This window comes from Pituophis catenifer, unplaced genomic scaffold (genome assembly GCF_029215685.1).
Source record: "Pituophis catenifer annectens isolate HBS135680 unplaced genomic scaffold, rPitCat1.0.hap2 SCAF_2, whole genome shotgun sequence".
Classification (NCBI taxonomy): domain Eukaryota; kingdom Metazoa; phylum Chordata; class Lepidosauria; order Squamata; family Colubridae; genus Pituophis; species Pituophis catenifer.
Window position 1 is genome coordinate 39607501 of NW_027256882.1, and position 20465 is coordinate 39627965.

A 20465-nucleotide genomic window follows, 5' to 3' on the forward strand; every position below is an offset into this window, starting at 1 on the left:
TATGCTGGTGCATAAGCACACCAGCATGCCTACCATCCCTGTCCTACTGTCCCCATTTATATGTAATCATTCTATGTGTTCATGGCTATATTTTGCCTATTTATATCCTTTTATTTGTGCCATGTGTCCATGTCTATGTCTATACTGTTAATTGTTTCCTTGTACTTATTGACAAATAAATAAATAAATAAATAAATAAATAAATAACTTGCTATTTCGCTTCTGTAAGAATGTTGAGGCAAGTCCAAGGGCTCGCCATACCTATGTGTGCGTGTGTGTGCAACATGACCAGAGTAGTGGCGGCCGAGGCAGCAGGAACAGCGGTGGATGAAGCAGTGGTGGGTGCAGTGTTCCGGCACTCACAGGCGTGTGGCCGATGCACATGGGCTGCGATAGACAACTCCTGCACCTCTCAGCTGATTCCCTGTGGCCACCAAGCCGCCTCCTCTCAGCTGATGCCTCCGGCTCTGACCTGGGTGGCTCTTTGCAAATGGAGCCGTTTCGGAGGACAATGGCGTGGGGCACCATCAGGGTGGCCTCCATGGTGGCTGGGCTGGCAGGATGCTGGAGTGCAGAGCCAGATTTTGGCTACTGGGGGTGTGGCCACTGGGTGATTGGGGGTTGGGGCCCACAGATGAAAAATAGTGCTGGAAGGCAGACGCTCCTGGCGCTGACTTTACATGGACTTAAATGAAGCCATCTCGCCGCGTTCTGGGCTGGGCCTGTTTATAGGAAGTAAAACCAAGTTTTGCTGCAGTTGTGGTTGACTCGTGTTTGCCTTGTTTCTTTCCTGTCAGGCCTACCCTGCCAGGCTGAGAGAAAGTCAGCACTGCTCTTTTTTCACCTTTCCCTTTGGCTTGTTCTCAGAGTTTGGTGGAGTGGCTGGGTTTGGTTACAGTGGAAGGAACCCTGTTGGAGGTACCGGAGGTGGAGGCCGCAGTGGAGGCGGAGGATCCAACATCTGAGGATACTGGGGGAGTGTGCTCAGCCAGCTGTGAGGCCAAAGGTGCGGGAGGACTGTGCCAGGGTGCAGCCGGTGGATGCCAAGGTGGGCTCTGGGACTGGACAGGGAGAATGGTGGCATAGTTCGGTAGCCACCGGTACTTCTGGGCCAAGACTTCCAATGCTTCCATGTCCAGGGGCCCCACTGCATGAATGGAGGGAGAGACACCTAACAGGGGACGAAGTCAGCAAGTGGAGTTACTCTACCACCCCTGGTAGTAGCACTATGGATGTGTTGCATGAGCGTTTCGGGGAGGCTAGTTTCTGGGATGCTCCGTCTTGGCAACCATAGGAGGTGGGCCCAGAGCAGATGGTGTCGTGGCAGGTCTGGAAGCTGGGGACCCAAGCAGAGACTTGCTTCCATCTGGCAAGCCTGAAGTTATGACTAGACCACGCTGCCAGACGCTCCCATGGGCCATCCCAATCTGACCTATGTGCTCAGCGGTCCTGCTTGGCTGACCTCATCTGACCCCCCCCAAATGCGCCGCGCATGTTGCAGCCCACAGCAGGGCCTGCTGGGTCTCAGGCAGGGTCTTCACTTGGGACTCCAACAGCCAGCCCCTCCTGCGCCAGCTTTGGGGCAATGCCCTGTGGCCCCCAGGAGTTGCTTGGGCCCCAGGCTGGTGGCCTCCATAGGTGGCATGGAGGCCCCGGCCAAGGAAGTCTCCTTCGATGGCAACCCCAATCGGGTGGCTTTATTCCTCAGCCAAGCCATAAGCCACCTGGACCTCTATGCATGGCTGTACCCGTCACAATGGGCAATGGTTGTTGCAGTGACGGCAGTCTTGGAGGGCGAGGCAATGGAGTGGATGGCTGACCTCCCCCATGGCTAGAATTCCCATAACCCCATGTCCAGCTCGTCAGCCGCCCGGAACCACTCTTAGAGTCACGGCGGAAGGCCCCTGTACACACAGGCCTGGCGGATTTCATGGTCCAGCCTCGCTCGGAACTGGTGAACCAGAAGGCACTCTGGCCATTCCTGCAGCTTACCAGCAAGTGGGTAGAACTCAAGGACAAACTCCTTTGCTGGCCGGCCTCGTTTCACGGACATTAGCTCCCCCTCCACTTGTTGTGTATGAGAGCCATCCTCAAAGCGGGCCCTCAACGCCTCCAGAAAGAGGCCCATGTCTGACTCTTCTTTTCTCATGAAGCCGCACTATATGGACCAGCCATTGGGAGGGACATCCCACCCAGGGGTTTCTGCTCAGGAGTGTGCCAACTTTCCTTGCCCATTGAAGCATTCCACCCTTCCTCTTCCATTGGGCTGATGGGAACTAGTTGAGGTTACAGATGATCCCGAAAGAAAGATGCCAGGTCCTTGAAATTGGGCCTGTGTGTGGTGGAGACAGTCAAAGTTAAGACAGGGGAGAGCAATCTGACACACACACCCCACGCATCTCCATGCAGCCTCCCAGTGGCTCACGTGGGGCCTGCGTGGGGATGAAGGGCCTGCTTGGCAGGCACGGCGGTCCAGGATGGAGACCCATTTCCTGGAAAGGTGATGCGAGAGAGAGATGGGCCAGGCGCTCCCAATCTTTGAGAGTTAAAGTCATGACACCTTTGCAAGAACAGTGTTCCCTTTGTAGAAAGAAAAGGGTCTTTCAGTGAGAAGAAAAATTTGACATGTTCCTCTGCATGTGGTGGAGGCAGCCATAGTTAAGACAGGGGAGAGCAGTCTGACCATGTTCTGTTCGCAGTGCACTTTATATGAAAAAAAAATAAAAAAGTAGAATCCTACTGAAGACACACTAACCTGCTCGCACACTTCGTCGGACTGTAGGCGGAAAGAGGAGTGCCAAAACACACCATTCCATTCCTTCCTTCCCTACCCCTCCCCATCTGTCACTCCCCCTCGCTGGCCGAGATCGGCAAGCCAGTTTTGGGTAGCTGAATGTGCTGCTGCCACCCAGGAGGAGAACGTCTGCATGGATGACAGGTGTGTGTGAGGCATATTCCCCACTTCTCCCCCCACTTTGCCTCCTCACCTTGTGCTGTTTGCACGGGGAAACAACGAAAAAGCTGCCATGATTGCTGGAAGCAGCGGCCTGAGCAGCACCGGCAAAGCAGCTGGTCGACACTCCAGGGCCAAGGTTTAGGGATAAGACTCCCTGATAATAAGGCCAAGGCCATATTTTGGGGGTCAAAAGAAAATAAGACCCTGTCTTATTTTTGGGGAACCACGGTAGATGTATAGATTTGGAGGAATCTCCATATTGATTTATTGATTAATTATGTGCCATCAATTTATCATTTTTTTTCTGATTGGTCATATGATCTCTATTTTTCTAAAGAATCCAAGCAATTAAATTCAAAGCCCACTATGGACACAGTTAGAAATATATTGTAGGACCTCTCTTGAATCACGTCAGATTTTAATCAAAATTGTTCTGTATTTCCTATATTAAAGTTTGCAAAGCATATTTGGAGGGTATTGGAACAGATGTATAATTTTGACCCTTATCAATATACTAAATTTACTTTCGAATAATCCCAATCTGAAAATTGAAGGGGGAGTTTGGAGGGAATTCATAGGATATTAATACTGCAGCCTTTCTCAACTGGGATTCCTCAGACTCAGAGATTCTACAAGTGACAGAAAAAAAATACTGTAAATCTGATTTTTTTAAAAAAAAACTTTGCACATTGCACTATGCTATTGCTCACTCAGATGGACATTTTTAAGTGCTGTGATTTAGCTGCTAGCCTGTTGCTATGCTCTTGTAACACATGTTTTATCTAGGTTAGAACTTAGCTGTATTGCAATGTTTTTATATTTTTGTGATCTTTATGCAGACTTGAAATTTATTATAAGGGTTCCTCCAAGATAAAAAGGTTGAGAAAGGTTCCTATAAGATCAGTGTTTCACAATCTTGGCAACTTTAAAATGTGTGGACTTTTAACTCCCAGAATTCCTCGCCAGCTTGCTCAATCAATTTTTTAAAACTATTTAGATTATTGCAAGAGGATATTTGGATATGTAATGACAAGACTGATATGTTCCTTTCATGTGTGTTTCTCATGAGTGTAAATCCAAAAGAGTTGATTTTCTTGTTCCTTGTTTTATATATAATTGTAGGCGAGAAGGTTAGCGTATAAAAGCATTCTCCAATGCATCACCTTGACATGTGAATCAAAGTGTTTTGAGCACTTTCCTAACATCATTAAATCTTCTTCCAAGCATTGCCATTAACAATCTACAAGCGAACAAGATGAATGTCTTCTGTAAGTACCTTTTTGCCTAAAACTCACTAACTGAATTATGGCTTGAATGCAGGGGTGGGTTCTAATTTTTTTTACTATCGGTTCTGTGGGCGTGGCTTATTTTGTGGGTGTGGCTTGATGGTCATGTGACAATTATTTAGGATTTAGCAGAGGTACTGGTCTACCAGGCTTTTAACTGCTTGCAGAGCTGTACCAATCTACCCATTTATTTTTTGCAGGCACTGATCTACTCATGTATTTTTGCAGGCACCAGTCTACTCATTTGTTTTCTTTTAACTCTGATCAGCTGTAGGGCGGCCCTTTGAAGCCCCGTGGCAAGAGTTTAAACAGTTTTTTTCCCTCTAGCCATCAGCTGGGACTCAGGAGGCAGCAATAGATTGGGGGTGGGGCCAAATAAAAGGTAAGAATAACGCGGGAGGGGTGGGGGCGCAGGAGGTGGGGGGGGCACCGGGGGGCGGGGTGGCAGAACCGGTTCGGTGACGTCATATCATCGCCGCTACCGGCTCGGGAGAACCGGGCCGAACCGGGAGGAACCCACTACTGCTTGAATGGGTTTTCCTTCTGACAGCCCTCAAGTATTGGAAGATAGCTATCATGTCCCCTGTAAGTAATCCTACTTTTTAATAGGCTAGTCACTAGACCTACCTAGCTCTCACAATTGTTCATGATACCTGCTGAGTGCAGTTGGTCAGCCAGTTGCAAATCTATCTGGTGGTGATGCTGTCTGTCCTACATTTTTAGAGTCATCCAATTTAGGGTCACCTCAGGTTTCTGTTATTTGCTTTCAGGTTCTTTAGTTGCTTTGAAATCTGGACAGAAGTTGTAATGGCTCTTTTCAAGGCTGCAGGTTGCATACCAGAGATAGTAATTGTCCTTTGCTCTAGAGTTCTCTCACCCCATTTGAAGGAAGTTCTCTGTTTTTTCCATGTCTTTGATATTGGAATACTTTCAGCTTCCTCCCCAGTTGTGGACAGAATCCAGTTGGTCAATGTTAAATTCGGGGTGAGAATGGAAACGAGGCCAGAGTGACTTTTAGCAAAGCTCTTTTTATTCAGCTCATATAAAAAAAACAACAACAGACTGGCTGATAGCGCTCCTTTTATAGGAGACTTGTCAGCCGGTCAACCAATCAGTTTAAAGTATTTTCCTGCGTCAATAGCGGACCTGAGTGGGAACTTCAGCAACTAGTTTCCATTACTCATTTCAATACATAATAGTCAATGCAGCTTCCTGCAATATATAAAGTTGCTCTTTTTGTGATCATTTTTTTTTTTTTTTTTTTTTTAGTGAGCAGGATAAAGCCTGGTCATCTTTGAAGCTTTCTTCTTTCAAATAACAAATAGTCCCATTAAATTTGACAAGGGAGTAAGTCTGCAGAATTTTTTAAAAAGAGCCTTGATAGTACAGTGGTATACGCGCCCTGTTATTAACACAGCTGCCTGCAATTTCTGCTGGTTCGAATCTCTCCAAGGCTCAAGGTTGACTCAGCCTTCCATCCTTTCTAAGGTAGGTGAAATGAGGACCCAGTTTGTGGGGACAATAAGCTGACTTTGTATAAAATATACAAAAGTATGAAGGCTATTGCTTAACGCATTGTAAGCCGCCCTGAGTCTCCGGAGAAGGGCGGCATATAAATCAAATTAAAAAAAAACAAAAAAAAAGTTTTTTCAGAGAATTAGAAGATGATTTTTAATTTAATTTTTTAAAAATTTATTTATTTTTATATGCTGCCCTTCTCCGGAGACTCAGGGCGGCTTACAATGCGTTAAGCAATAGCCTTCATACTTTTGTATATTTTATACAAAGTCAACTTATTGCCCCCACAAACCGGGTCCTCATTTTACCCACCTTAGAAAGGATGGAAGGCTGAGTCGACCTTGAGCCTGGTGAGAATTGAACTCGCAGTAATTGCAGGCAGCTGGATGTTAAATGCTGCCTTAGTAGGAGGCATTAGCCTCCTACGCCATTCAGGCTTTTTAGGAAAGGGACTAGAATTTCTTGGTTTTTTTATCTGGCTGGTTAATTCGATTTAGGCTAGTTAGTTCTACTCCAGGCTAAACATACATAAAGAGACAACAATTTCTTCAGCCATAATAGGAAATGCCAGCTAGAGTTTGAGACACAGAGAACAAGAGTGGGAAAGAAAAGCAGTGAAGAGAAAGCCCATACTGGGCTGCCATTTCGTCTAGGTTCAGATTTGTGTTTGCAAATTTCCACCATCTTTATTTAGCAATAAGACCCATCAAAAATCAGTGGGATATTCTTCTAGGTAGATGCTGATAGAATTGCATTTCCTAAAGCACTTATGCAATTGTACTGAATACATCACGGGAGGTATTATTTCTACTGTGCTTTGCTCTAATATTGCTGACTATACAGCTCTTTGTCTTTTCAGTTGTACCTGACTTTTTCTAACATTATTTCTCAACCTTGGCGACTTTAAGATGTGTGGACTTTAATTCCCAAAATTCTGGGACTTGTAGTCCACGCATCTTAAAGTTGCTAAGATTGAGAAACACTGATTTATAGCCTTTTATAGATTAGCTGTCTCCATTTTTTTCTGATGCTTTACAATTTTGCTTTTTGCCATTCTTAGCATAACTGGTTTTTCTCAGGAATTTTATTGCGCAACATTCCCAAAAGAGGGTACCCTTACCTTCGTAATCCTAGGTTTCAGTGACTCTTCTGGCTTGACATGGTCAAAACAAGATTGGAGCAGTAAAAATGTTGATTTGGGGTAATTTTACATTGTTATTTATTTCAGTTATATCTTAACCATAATTTACAAGATAGGGCTTAGTACACACAGTTCCAGAATAGCATTCTGGAATAAATTAGAAAGTTAGAACACAGATAATATCTAACAACACTGTATTGGGAACTCTGGAGAAGATCTACTAGCAATTCAGTGTAAAACTGTCCATTCGCTGAGCAAGGGGATCAGTAATCAAGAGTTCTAAGCAGTTTTTCTAGAACGTTGGAGATACATCATGGAGAAGGGGAAAGTTGACTAAGTCATTCCCTGCTCACCATTGGTGTCCTCAGCAAAAAAGGAGCCCCACCATCCCAATAAAATAATCATGAATTGGCATAAGGTGGGTTAATACAGTACTGGAATAATCTCATATTGGTTGTAACTTTTTCCAGGTCCAGCAACTCGTCCTACAGTTGCAATGCCTTGTCTGCTATGTCCATCTCGCTTGTGCTGCCTCCTCCTCCTTCTGTTTCCATTAGCCTCCGGTTCTGCGTCTAAAGGGGACACAGTGGTCATAACCAGCAGTGGCCCCATTAAGGGCAAGCAGTTCGTGGCTGGCCTTGGATCTGTGACAGCCTATCTAGGTATTCCTTATGCTGAGCCTCCCCTGGGGAAGTTGCGTTTCCAGAAACCTCTTCCACATCAGCCATGGAAGCAAACATTGGAAACCACCAGTTTTGGCAATTCCTGTTCTCAATTTATTTCCCGGGATATCCCTGAAGCGGAGATATGGTTTCCTAAAACACCACTGTCAGAAGATTGCCTTTCCCTCAACATCTGGGTACCACACCCACAACCTTCTTCACCAGTCCCTGTTTTGGTCTGGATACACGGAGGGGGATATTTAATGGGTGCATCTTCTCTGGACATGTTCAATGGGGCACCTTTGGCTGCCACTGAGAACGTCATTGTGGTCACCATCAATTATCGCTTGGGAGCCCTGGGCTTTCTGTACTTGCCACCAGCTGCTCCAGGGAACCTCGGCTTATGGGACCAACAGCTGGCCCTGAAGTGGGTAAAAGAGAATGCAGCTGCCTTTGGGGGAGATCCTCCTCAGGTGACGATTTTGGGCCACAGTGCTGGAGGATCTTGTGTGAATTTCCATCTTCTTGCACCAAAAAGCCAGGACCTTTTTGCCCAAGCAGTGATCCAGAGCGGAACAGCCAATGCCTATTGGGCTTTGAGGTCTCCTGAGGAAGCCGAACAAAAATCACTGGAATTTGTTCATCTGCTAGGTTGTTCAGAGGACAACAATATCAGCATAGTGCATTGCCTGCAATAAAAAAATGTTTCTGAACTTATTCAGCATGAAATAGCTCTGTCCTTGAAAGGTGGCTTCCTTTTGAATTTTCCCTTCAGGCCAACCACAAATGGGGATTTTGTGCTTGGTGATCCAGAAAAGCTCATGGAGGAGGGGCAATTTCAGGCCAAACCAGTCCTCATAGGTGAAACCTCTGATGAAGCTGCTTCATATGTCTACACTGTTTTCCCTAACACCACCCACAATCTCATCAACCAGGAGCAGCTTCTGAAAGGGATAAGAATGTTGGTGCCAAATGCAACTGAAGATTTTATTTGGACTATTGCACTGAGGTACAGTGAAGGAAATCACGGCCCAGCAAAATACCGCTCCGCTATGTCCCACTTCTATACAGATCGGATCATTGCATGTCCATTGATTGAAACTACAAGAAATATTAGGAAAACTGGGAGCCCTGTATATGCCTATTTATTCGCACATCGCCCTTCATGGTCAGTTTGGCCTGAATGGATTGGAGCAACTCACGGTGCTGAGGTTCCTTTTGTTTTTGGAACCCTTGAATCAACGCTGCCTTTCAATCAAACATACACAGAGGCTGAAGCCAGACTGAGCCATAAGATGATGCACTACTGGGCAGAGTTTGCCAGAACTGGGTAAGTAGTTCACTTTATTTCAAAAATTTGTATTTTAAATCCAAAGAAAGCCTTTCCATTCAACAAATGCACTTTATATTTAAAGTAATGCAGCCATAAAGTAATGCACATTATTCCTTTGAGTATGGTTACAGGTTGTGTTAATACAAGTAGTTCATGATTTACAACCACAGATTGGTTGTACTGGGACAGTACAAACACAGACTGGGACTAGAATTTCTGTTGCTAAGCAAGACAGTTGTTAAGTGAATCATACCCAATTTTAAAATCTTTCTTACCACAGTTATTAAGCAAATAACTGCAATTGTTAAGTACAATATATGATTATGTGAATCCAGTTTCCTCCACTGACTTTCTTTGTTGAAAATCAGCTGGGAAGGTTGCAAATGGCGATCATGTGACCCTGGAACATTGCAGCCATTGGAAATACATGTCAGTTGCCAAGCAGCCAAATTTTGATCACGTGACCGTGAAGATGCTGGAATAGTTGTAAGTGCAGGGACCAGTTTTAAGTCACTTTTTTCAGTGCCAAATTCCACCCCTCCCTCAAAGTCCCCTTTGGGAGTTCCCCTTGGTTGTAGTTTCTCAAGTCAAAACCAGTCTCTTTGGAAAAGAGCTACATCAGATAACAGAGATGGAAGGGACCTTGGAGGTCTTCTAGTCCAACCTCCTACTGAAGCAGAAGACCCTATTCCATTCTGGACAAGTGGCTGTCCAATCTCTTCTTAAAAACCTCCAGCGATAAAGCACTCATAGCTTCTGAAGGCAAAGCTGTTCCACTGATCAATTGTTCTCACTGTCAGGAAATTTCTCCTTATTTCTAGGTTGTTTCTCCCCTTGATTAGTTTCCATCAATGTCCCTTTCTTCCTCCTTAGGAATCCCACTGGGTCAGCAGCCAGCAAGGATGAGTGGCCACTCTATAATGCCACAGAGCAGAATTTCTTCCTTCTTAATACTGAGCCATTCCAGGAAAGGGTGATAGAGCACTGTGATTTTTTAAAGAGCCTTTTTTCAAAGGCTGAAGAGACACGTAAGTTCAGCTATTAGTTCTGCCTTTTGAAGGGAGTAGTGGTTGATGAAAAAGATATTTTTAAAAATCATTTATATATCAAATATAGAGATCGCCCATTTCATTCATAGAGCAATCTCTAAAAATTTATTTTATTGCCAGTCTTTGCTGAAACATACTCATTTGATTACAATTTTGTAATGCTAGTGATAAATTTTGTAGAGCAAGCATATTTCATGACGTCCCAAAACTTGGGTCTCTAGTAATGTCCTCTAAGTAAGCCTTAGTTGCTCTCATAAACATAACAACAATAATAACAACAACAACAATAACGAATCCCAAAACATCTGGATCACCTCTTGACCACCATCGTCATTAACAAAATCCCTCTCAGACAAATGCAAAAGGCAGCTTTATTTGGAATAGCTTACATCCTGCAATGATAACTTTAATACCATCAAAAAATATCTGCCATCCCAGCTTTTTTGGAAGGACAGAGTAGGTGGACAAAAAATGTCAAATCCAGTCTAAACATCTGGCTGACCATGTGACAAACAATAATGTTTTGATATATATTTAACATATATATATATATATATATATATATATATATATATATATATATTATGCCATGAATCATGGAATCCTCAGAATCCTACTTCTAGATTCAGATTCTTTAGTGATAAGATGTACACCTTATCTTGATATTTCATTTTTCTTTCTTCTGCAGAGCAGTCCAAAGGTGATTCTGTTTCACCGGACTAGGAAGTAGACATCAGGTAGGAATCCAGTGCTTGGTTGTAGTAATGGCCGGCAATTGGGATCAAGATGGATGATTTCAGAAGGGGACTAGACTTCTTCCTAAATAGTAATTTCACATTGGCATTTCAAACCATTTTTAAGTAGCACTTTTGTGGCTGAGCTTCACTGTGAGAAATGGAAGCTCTCCAAGCTGATGCCAATGGCCTTTGTGGAAGAGGAACCTGGAGAAACTTCTCGATCTCAGCATAAACAGTGTCGGTTGGCGACTCCTAGGGAACGGGCTTTCTCTGGGGGCACACCTACCTTATGGAATTAACTCCCCCTGGGGCTACAGATGGCCCCTGATCTTCGCTCTTTCCGCCTTGACCTCAAAACATGGTTATTTCGCCAGGCTGGATTGGACTGATGGGGTTTTAAGGGGAATTTTAATGGTTTTTAACATTTTAATATTGAATTTTATGTGTTTTATTGCTGTGAGCCGCCCTGAGTCCTTTTTGGAGAGAGGGCAGCATATAAGTTTGATAAATAAATAAATAAACAAACAAATAAACTAATACAGACCTTGGGCATAGGGAAGGAAGCAATGAGCCACTAAGAGTAACTTACAGAGAAGATTACACAGTGCTGAGAAAGAGAAAGCATGAGAATGAAACTCAACTTGTGGGGGAAATCAGTTTTCATATGAATGAGACTATTTAATAGACAAATGGAGACATTGGGAATGTCTCCTTGTAGCCCAGGGATAAATGTTATCAGAACATTCCCATAGGCACCTCTGAATCTCAAGATGCAAATATTTCTTCTAACTAAGACCATTGTCCTCTCTAGGTAACAGAAGGGCAGGAAGTAACTTGAGATCAGTTATGTTATTAATTACCAATGTGTATGCATGCATAAAATTCCCCCTCCATTTTGAAATGTATAAATATGAGTGAATCTGTCTGGTCTGCCATCGTAATGGCTTCAGCCTACTTTGCTGGCATCCTGCCATAAAATACGGGGAAGGGGAGAATGGGGACGTAGGGAAGAGGGATGACAGGATGACAGAAATCAGAGGTGTCAATCTGGAACAGGCCGGCTGCTCCAACAACAGGAGCTTGAGAATGGAATGGAATGTGAACCAAAGAGGCACCAAACCTTAAAGCTGTTACCAAAACTCCTAATATTATTTAACTCTTAAAACTGGTCAAGATGGGAGGACCTGGGAGAAAGGGAAAAGGCAGGCTTTGCATAGGAATACTCAGATCCAGCTTTTCTTGCACTGTAACCACTTGACTTTAGTAAAAGTATCCCTTTTGCTACAAATGGATTTGAGGGTCTTTTTTTTGTAAACATCCAAGCTGAGACAAGCTTGACAGCATCCTTTTCTCTGCAAGAGTGCCTCCCTCATTTTTCTTTTTTTCTTTTTGCAAAAGTTTTTTTATTTTTTACACAAAGACATAAACAAACATACAATGCATTTTTTTCTGAACAGAGTATTGGCCGAGTCACATATTTATACAGTTTTAGATAATCTCCAACACAATTTATATATTTCACTTTTTGCCATAATAATCTTTCTCTCTAATTTTTATTAACCAATGTTACCCTCGCCCTAATCTCTAATCTTAATCAAATTCAATTTTTTCCCTTTTTTTCTCCAAGTTAAAACCCTTAACTTTAAAATCTCACAACCTAATGTAATTCCCCATATTTCCCTAGATTCCCTTATTCTAATCACAAATACTTTTCTTTGTCAACTTCAATATTACAATCCAATATCTTACTAAAAGTCACTTAAATATATAATGTTACAATCATTAATTTCTTTTCCATTGCTTTTTCAAATATATATGTGATCTGTTCTTATTAAACAATAAACCAAATTACTTTGCACAGTACATTTTCTTAAATCTTAAATCCAATTTTCAATTGCTTTATCAAATATATTTATACCTTTTCAACAATATCTTCACTTCTAATTAAGCAGTAAATCTAATTAATTCATAATACGATATAATTTCCAATTTTTTAGTTAAATTCCAAAATTACAACTAAAAATGTTCCAATTATTACAGTTTCCATAGTTACAGTTAAAGATATTCCAAATATTACAATCTCATATATTAAACTTATTTGTATTAACAAATCTTATTTTAGTTCATTTATTAATCAAGGTAATTTTCCATTGCTATATACTTAATTTAAACAAAATTAATTTTCAGCTTAATTTATTACAATTAAATACATTCCAAGTATTACAATCTCAACTGTTGCATTTTCTAAAATTCATTATATCTAAAAATCTTACTTCAATTCATTTTTGATTCTAACTGTATACAGCATATTTCTCTTTTCCCTTTCCATCAATTATTTCTTTTTTTCTCCTGTTCTCCCTGTTAGGGTGTGTGTAAAAAGTATTTGTTGCTTGTGCAACGAGCAGAGCAGAAACACACAGGGAAGGAGATAAACGTGCAGCTCGTGTGAGAAAAATACTTTATAGATAACAAGCAGTCTCGGTGTAAGTAAAACAGTCCAAGGTCATAAACAGTAATATCAGTCCAGTAAGTATCTTCCCTTACCAAAGCAAACAGACTTTAGTAACTCTTGGTATACAGTACCATATAACAGACGCAGTAAGCAACAGGATACAATCAGGTATCAATCCGGAAGAAGCAGGAAGAAGGAACGCTTCTCTGTGCTGCTTATTTATGCACTGTAGCCTAATTACAGGGTTCAGCAAACCCTGATTACGTGGCTCAGTTGTTTCTTAAAGAAACAGATATATTGCCTGACCAACAAGTTAGGAATAAGCTGCAAGCTGAACCTAACACTCCCATTTTCTTTTTATTTCTTCTTTTTCCCCATCTTTTTTTCCATTTTAAAATCCTGAACTCTTCTGTTTTGTCCTGTATTTCCCATTACTCTCCATCCCTTTTTCCTCTTTCTTATTTTCCCACTGTTAATCCCAGTATAATCATTTAAGGTTTTTTTGTTTTTCCTATTCCCCCCTTTTTTCTTTCCTTATCTCTTTCCACCCTTTCTATTTTTATCATTGTTAATCCCAATGTAATCTTTAAAGTTCACCTCTATTGCTAAATTTATCTCTTTTCTTCCAATTCTCCTCTTCTTTTCATTATTAGTATCTTTTTCCTTGTCTTTGTCTTTATCTTCAATCTCATTTTCTTGCTTCTCATTTGTAATTTCTTTATCCACTTGAGTGTGCTCTAACGTGATTTCTGGTTCATCCAGTTTAATTTTTCCATGCAGCATTATAATCATTTCATTTAATTCTGTTTTCAGTGATATATGAATCATTTCAATCATTTCAATAAATTCCTGCATCATTTTATTATTTCTGGGTTGTTGTTATTCTAATTTTAATTTTTGTTGTAATCCACCTTCTTTGATTATCAAAGTCGAGTAGCTTGCAGACAAACAAACCCTCCTTAAAAGTTCCCACCGCTTTTATCACTACAAAAGTCCTTCTCTTGTCTTCAAAGAAAAAGTTCAATGTTGTAGAGTTCTTTTTCTGCCTATAGATGTCTCTCTCCAATCCATAATTCCAATCAACAGCCTAAAAAAGTATCCATTTTGTTTAAAATCCACGTTACCAATCTATCAATTTCTCTCTTCTTTTTTATTTTGTATTTTCCCAAATCAATTTAGAATCCAAATCCAAATCCCAAAATCCATTTTTTTTCTTTTTTCTTTTTTAAAGAAAAAATCTTCTATTACAGGGCTTTAATTTTAAGTTTCTCTTTGTTCTTTCTTCAACAATCAAGAGAAATCTTCTTAAATTCTTTCCAATCCTCTTTACGCCTATTATGGGGTTTTTTTCTTCTAATTTTTTAATTATCTCCACACACTTTAGTCCAAAAATCAATTTTCTTTTTGGGCTTTGCCACTTTAAACTTTGGCTTTACTCTTCTTCCTTCATTGCCCCCACGCCCATTAGCCACTGTCATTTCGCTGGGGCACCCTTAACAAATTTAAAAATCTTCCTTTTTTGCCTATGAACTGGCAATCACTCACCCGGCTTCAGTACTCTGTTGAAATCACTGCTCCTGCTCAAAACTTGGTCCAGTTGCCCCAGGTTAATGACGGCCGCAATGGCCGCCACCCCCGCTGCTGATTAAAAGAGTTTCCTCTGACATCCGAGGAACTTGCCTGTTCCTCTTGGTTGTGCGAGGTGCCTCTTCTTCTTCTCCATCCCTACAAGACAGATCTGGTCCAAAGACCCCTTGACAGTGGCTTGTCAGCCCGGGATTTTGCAAGGCTCATCAGAGCCCGCAATTCCCCGACTGTCTCGCTGTGATGCTTCTGGTAGAATCTTCCCTCGATTTTCTGAAGGGAATTTCTCCAGTGCACACTATTAATAGTAAATACTGCAGTGAGCCTTGATTACTTGCTTTGGGTCCTGCATTCTGATTCCACAAACCCCACCATGTTTAATATAAGGGGAATACAGAGCACCTTAGGTGGCCTATTAAGGTTAAGGTTAAGGCACCAGGCTAGACATCAGGAGACTGTGAGTTCTAATCCTACTTAAGCCATGAAAGTCAGAAAGGTAGAATTAGAACTCACGGTCTGATAACATTTAGTCTGGTGCCTTAATCTCATAAATCTATCTAAGGTGCTCTGTGTTCCCCTTATACTAAAAAGGCAGATTTTAGACTAGTCACTCTTTCTCAGCCCAACTCACCTCACAGGGTTGTTGTTGTTGTGAAAATAGGAGGAGGAAGGAGTGTGGGGAATGTTCTCCACCTTGGGTTATTTGTAAAAATAATAAAGGCGAGATACATATAATAAACAAAGATTAATAAAATTATCTTATTCCACCTTACTACAGAGAAGAGCATCCTGTAATCTCTGCTTTGCCTGTGTCTTGAACTGGCCTACTATGAAGGGCTGCCACTTAGGTTGAACCTCTTTGAAAATGGCATCCATATCTCAAAGGTACCATTTGAAAATCTAGCTATAGTTTTGTTGGCTTCAGAATAACGGTGTGTTTATTTCTCTCAGGAATCAATCAAGACTTATCTTTAAAGCCTGGGCAAATGATGACAAGCTGCACCAGAGAAACTTCCAGAAGCATCCATTGTCCTTTCAGGGACTGACTGGTGAGAACTTGGAAGACAAATAAGGAGACAACTAAAACCCACATCACTTTTGCTGTTAAAATAATAAATTGCCAGGTGTAATTTGTTATATTTTGATTTGAGACAGGCTTTTAATTAATCCCGCTCCCTCAAAAAAAACCTCTTAATAAATACTGTTTGAATTCTTAGGATAAAAATCCTTTTATTTTCACAACAACATAAGAACTTGATGCAATATGGAAAAACAAATAAAGGAAACAGGAATTCTGCCAAATTTTGCTATAACCTAATGACTCACGTATCTTTTTCATAGAGCTGAGCTCCTTAAATTTAATAAATGGGCAGATTTGATATTCTAGGTATTGCAGTCAAAATTATTTTAATATATCCTGATATGGAGAAATCAGTTTAGGCTGGATGCTGTAAAAACATCCATGGTTTGGAAAGGTAGGGTTAGGGCAATGGTTAGCAGAAATTCATAGCATTAAATGTTAGAAAAGTTTTTAGTTTAGGTTGTAGAGGTCAATAAGATCTTGGAATGTCCCAGCAGCTACAATTAAGCCAGATTTCTTTTATCAAGAAAAACTTTTGTTTATTCAAAATCAATAAACTATTTACATTTTAAATCACAGAACATTGTATTTTGGTCTTTATTTATTTCTGAGGTAAATGTGCCTAGAGCATAATTCTTTCTTCTCTCTTTTCTCCTGTGTGTCTCCTCTGTGTCTCCCAATGTATGTGTGGGTAAAGGGGGTCATATTTATAGGGTGGCTAAGCCACTCCCCCTTCAGTCCCTTAGACAAAATGGAGGGAAAGTATAAACACAAAACCATCCTTCCAGTATAGACAGTGTGGTTCAGTGGCACTGTTTCAGATAATTATCTGACAATTCCCCTTCTGACAGTGAACTATACTGTCAACCAAAGTCAAAATTACATATACATGCAATTAAAATGACAAACATAACTTCTTACACAAATATAGATGCTGATCCTTAGCCAAGGGCTTTGTAAATATGTCAGCAGTTTGTTCTTCTGTTTTCCATATTGCACCTTTCAATTAATTCTATTATTATTATTATTATTATTATTATTATTATTATTATTATTATTATTATTTTTGCAAAAGGCTAAACCCCTTCTCAGTTTGAGTTATGTGAATGCCCAAGTATCTATCTACTTGACCTAGGGATTTTAAAGTAAATTTTCTCCCTACAATTTCTGCAAATTTATCGCATGTGGCTTTGTTTGGCCCTATGTAAAGGAAGTCATCCAAGTAGACTAATATTTTTTCAAAAATATTGTGTGCCCTTTTTGTAAACAGGCATTGATCAGCTGGCGAGGTGGTGAAACCTATTGACCTCAGTAATTTGGTGAAGTGTTCATACCACATAAGACCTGATTGTCGGAGACCATATAGACTCTTTTGTAGTTTCCAAGTTGAGCCCTCTTTTCCTTCAAAACCGGGTGGCTCCTTGACATAAATGTCCTCTTTCAGATCAGCATGCAGATATGCTGTCTGGATGTCAAATTGAAAAACTTTTTCACCTAAGGCCACTGCAGTTGTTAAGGCAGCTTTTACCGTTTCGGCTATGACTGTTGATGAATAAGTGTCCAGGTAATTGTCCGGGTACCTTTGGGCATACCCTTTGGCCACTAATCGGGCCTTGTATAACAGTTTGTTACCTGGCATGGGTTTAGCTCTAAAAACCCATCTTGTCCCGATAGCCCTTTTGCCTTTGGGTACCTTGGCAGGTGTGTATACTTGCATTTGCTTAAGGCTGTTCATTTCACAAAGCATGGCTTCTTTCCATCTTGCTTGCTCTTCTTCATCGAGTTGAAGAACATCTTTGTAGTTCTTAGGCACCATGGTCACAGAGTTGATAGAAGCGATAACCCCTTCATACTTCTGTGGAGGGATCCCTTTGTTTACTCTTTTGGACCGTCTTACTTGGTGCTTTTCACCTTCGTCTTCTTCTTGTGATGACGTGTCAGCATTATAATCCCTCTCAGATTTTAGAGGTTTTTTGCCTTGGGCACATGGGGAAGTTGAAGATCTTTCCTTTGTGTAGTGACGTCGAGGTGAGGATGGGACACTGGATGGAGATGATTCTTCAGATAGTGCTTCTGGTTCAGGTGGAGTGTCAGATGAGTTTCTTTCATTGTGTTGCACTCCCGGTGACGGTTGCTGTTGCTGTTCACCATCATCATTTGTAGGCGTGATAGGCAGAATGTTTTCTTCATCTTTGAAGTAGACATTGGTGTCATTACAATGAATTCTCTCCCAGCTTTCATCTTGTTCGAAGTTGGCTGACCTGGAGACAACAACTTTATTTCCATCATCTAAGAACTTATATGCTTTTGTGCCAGGGACATACCCTATGAATATCATTTTCTTTGAATTTGGTCCCCCTTTTCTTTTTAGTTGTTTAGGGACATTCACCCAGGCATGTGTACCGAAAATTCTTAGATGGGATAATTTGGGTTTTCGCCCATACAACATGTAATATGGGGTTTGGTCGAGAGTTTTTGACCATGTTCTATTAATTATATAATTAGCGCAGAGGACAGCTTCTCCCCAGAAGGCTCTGCTTAACTTAGCGTCCGCTATTAAACAGTTCATTATAGTTTGCAACAAGCCATTTCGTCGTTCAATGATGCCATTTTGAAAGGCGGAAAAAGGTGCCATTTTGTGGTGCCTTATGCCCTTGCTTTCAATCCAATTTTGGAATTTGGTGGATATAAATTCCGCGCCACAGTCGGTCTGTAATTCAGCAACGTTTACTTTATGTTGAGTTTTGACTAAATTATAGAAGCTTTTGAATTTCTCAAAAGCTTCGGCTTTGTCTCTCATTGTATAAACGTAGCGTAGCGAGTATGGTCATTGACAATCGTTAGGAAGAAATGCTTCCTGCCCAAAGAGGCCGAAAAAGGGCCAACTATGTCCATATGGACCAGCTGAAACATGCTGTTGGCCCGGCGTTTTGCAATTTTGGGCCTATTTGCTTCCTTACTTTTAGCTTCTTTGCAGATAGCACAGTCTAGGTGTGCTTTACATTTTTTAAGGTCTAAACCCTCAGTAAATAGAAGCATCTTGTCAATTACCTGGAAACTGAAGTGCCCTAGCTTTCTGTGTAAGATATGAACGCACTTACTATGAAGTGGTTTTCCCTTAGAGGGCACTTTGTCACTGACCTTTTTGTTACCTTGAGATGTTTGAGATTCAATAACATTTCGGGTAGTCATTTCATCTATCTGCGCTCTGGCTTCCTTCTGCCTGTTGCTCCACTGCTCTAGAGCCTTGGGTTTAACAAGTGGGATTAGGTATGGCAAATCATTAAACATTTTTAAACTAGCAACAATAACATTTTGTTTTGTCACATAACCACCAGTTCCCTTGAGTTTAATATTAATACCATTTTCCCTGCATAACTCTCGGCTTGTCGTTCGTTCAGAACTGCGATAGGAAATAATCACCAGTAACACACAGAGAATCAGGGTTTACTTTGGCAATGATAAGCTTGCAGTCAAAAGTAAAGTACAAGTCGGTGTTTTGGTTCAAAGTCAGCGCTGGGTGTAATCACACCACAGCGCTATTTAACAAAAACTCAGCCCCTTAAACATACATCCAGTGATTATCAATCAAGCACCCCCCACTCCCTTAACAGTAACAGCTGCGAGCACCAGAGCAGTGAGGACAGCAGAATCGGAGAGGCCCGGCAACGTCATCAATCATCGTCCTATCCAGGAACTGTTTGTGTGTTCGCTGCGGCTGCTTATCTCCACTCCTACGTCTCCCACACCCCCCATTGATGGCGAGCTCCGGCAGGACTCGACAGGCGGCCCCCCTACCAGGAGCTCACCTATAAATAGAAAGCATACAGATGTTAGTCACTGTTACGATCCTGCATTAGGTTTGTCTGGGTATTTCCGATGGAACCGTTGTATCAATCGGGCAGCGTGAACATCGGGTGCTGCCACCCACGAGGCCTGTGTTACAGGGTATCCTTTCCACCGCACAAGATATTGTAACATCCCCCTACGAACCCTGGAGTCCAATATTCGGTCTATCTCATATTGGTTGGTATGCACGGGACCCGGTGGAGTAGTTGAGGTACCTGGCCTTTCTATCGTCACCGGTTTCACCAAACTGCTATGGAATACGGGATGTATCCTACTGAACAGAGGGGGAAGTTTAAGAGCTACGGTTACAGGATTGATGACTTGTGTTATGGGAAATGGTCCTATATATTTAGGTCCTAATTTTTTACTGGGCAGTCGGAGTTTAAGGTATTTCGTAGATAAGTATACTTTGTCTCCTATCCGGAATGGTTTTGGATCAGCTCTTTTCTTGTCTGCATATTTTTTGTACTCGTCTGCTGCCTTTTGTAATGCTGTTTTTACACTTGGCCATACATTACTAATTTTATCGGCCTAACCGCGTGGCGTGTCACCGTCTGTCATAGGGGGATCTAACTCTGGAATGGCTGAAAACTCTCGGCCATATATTACTTGGAAAGGGGAGAACCCAGTACTGCAGTGGGGTATGTTGTTATATGCCACTTCGGCGAAAGGCAGGAGTCCTGACCAATTCGTCTGCTGGTATGAAACGTAGCATCTGATATATCTTTCGACCATGGCATTGGCCCGTTCAGCCGCCCCGTTAGTGCTCGGGTGGAATGCTGAACTTAACCCTTGAGAGGACCCAATTAAACGGACA

The 20465-nt window shown here is 41.6% G+C and overlaps 1 protein-coding gene and 1 pseudogene across 1 annotated transcript in view; both read left to right on the forward strand.

Annotated features, from left to right (window-relative positions):
• LOC139309390 (cholinesterase-like) overlaps window positions 1–15727 on the forward strand; it is a 47336-nt gene extending 31609 nt beyond the window's left edge. Inside the window, exon 5 of the mRNA XM_070933453.1 lies at window positions 15670–15727. The gene's annotated coding sequence lies outside the window, so the exon portion shown is untranslated. The remainder of the gene's footprint in view (window positions 1–15669) is intronic.
• On the forward strand, window positions 4212–10683 carry LOC139309389 (cholinesterase-like; annotated as a pseudogene).
• Window positions 15728–20465: the final 4738 nt, after the last annotated feature.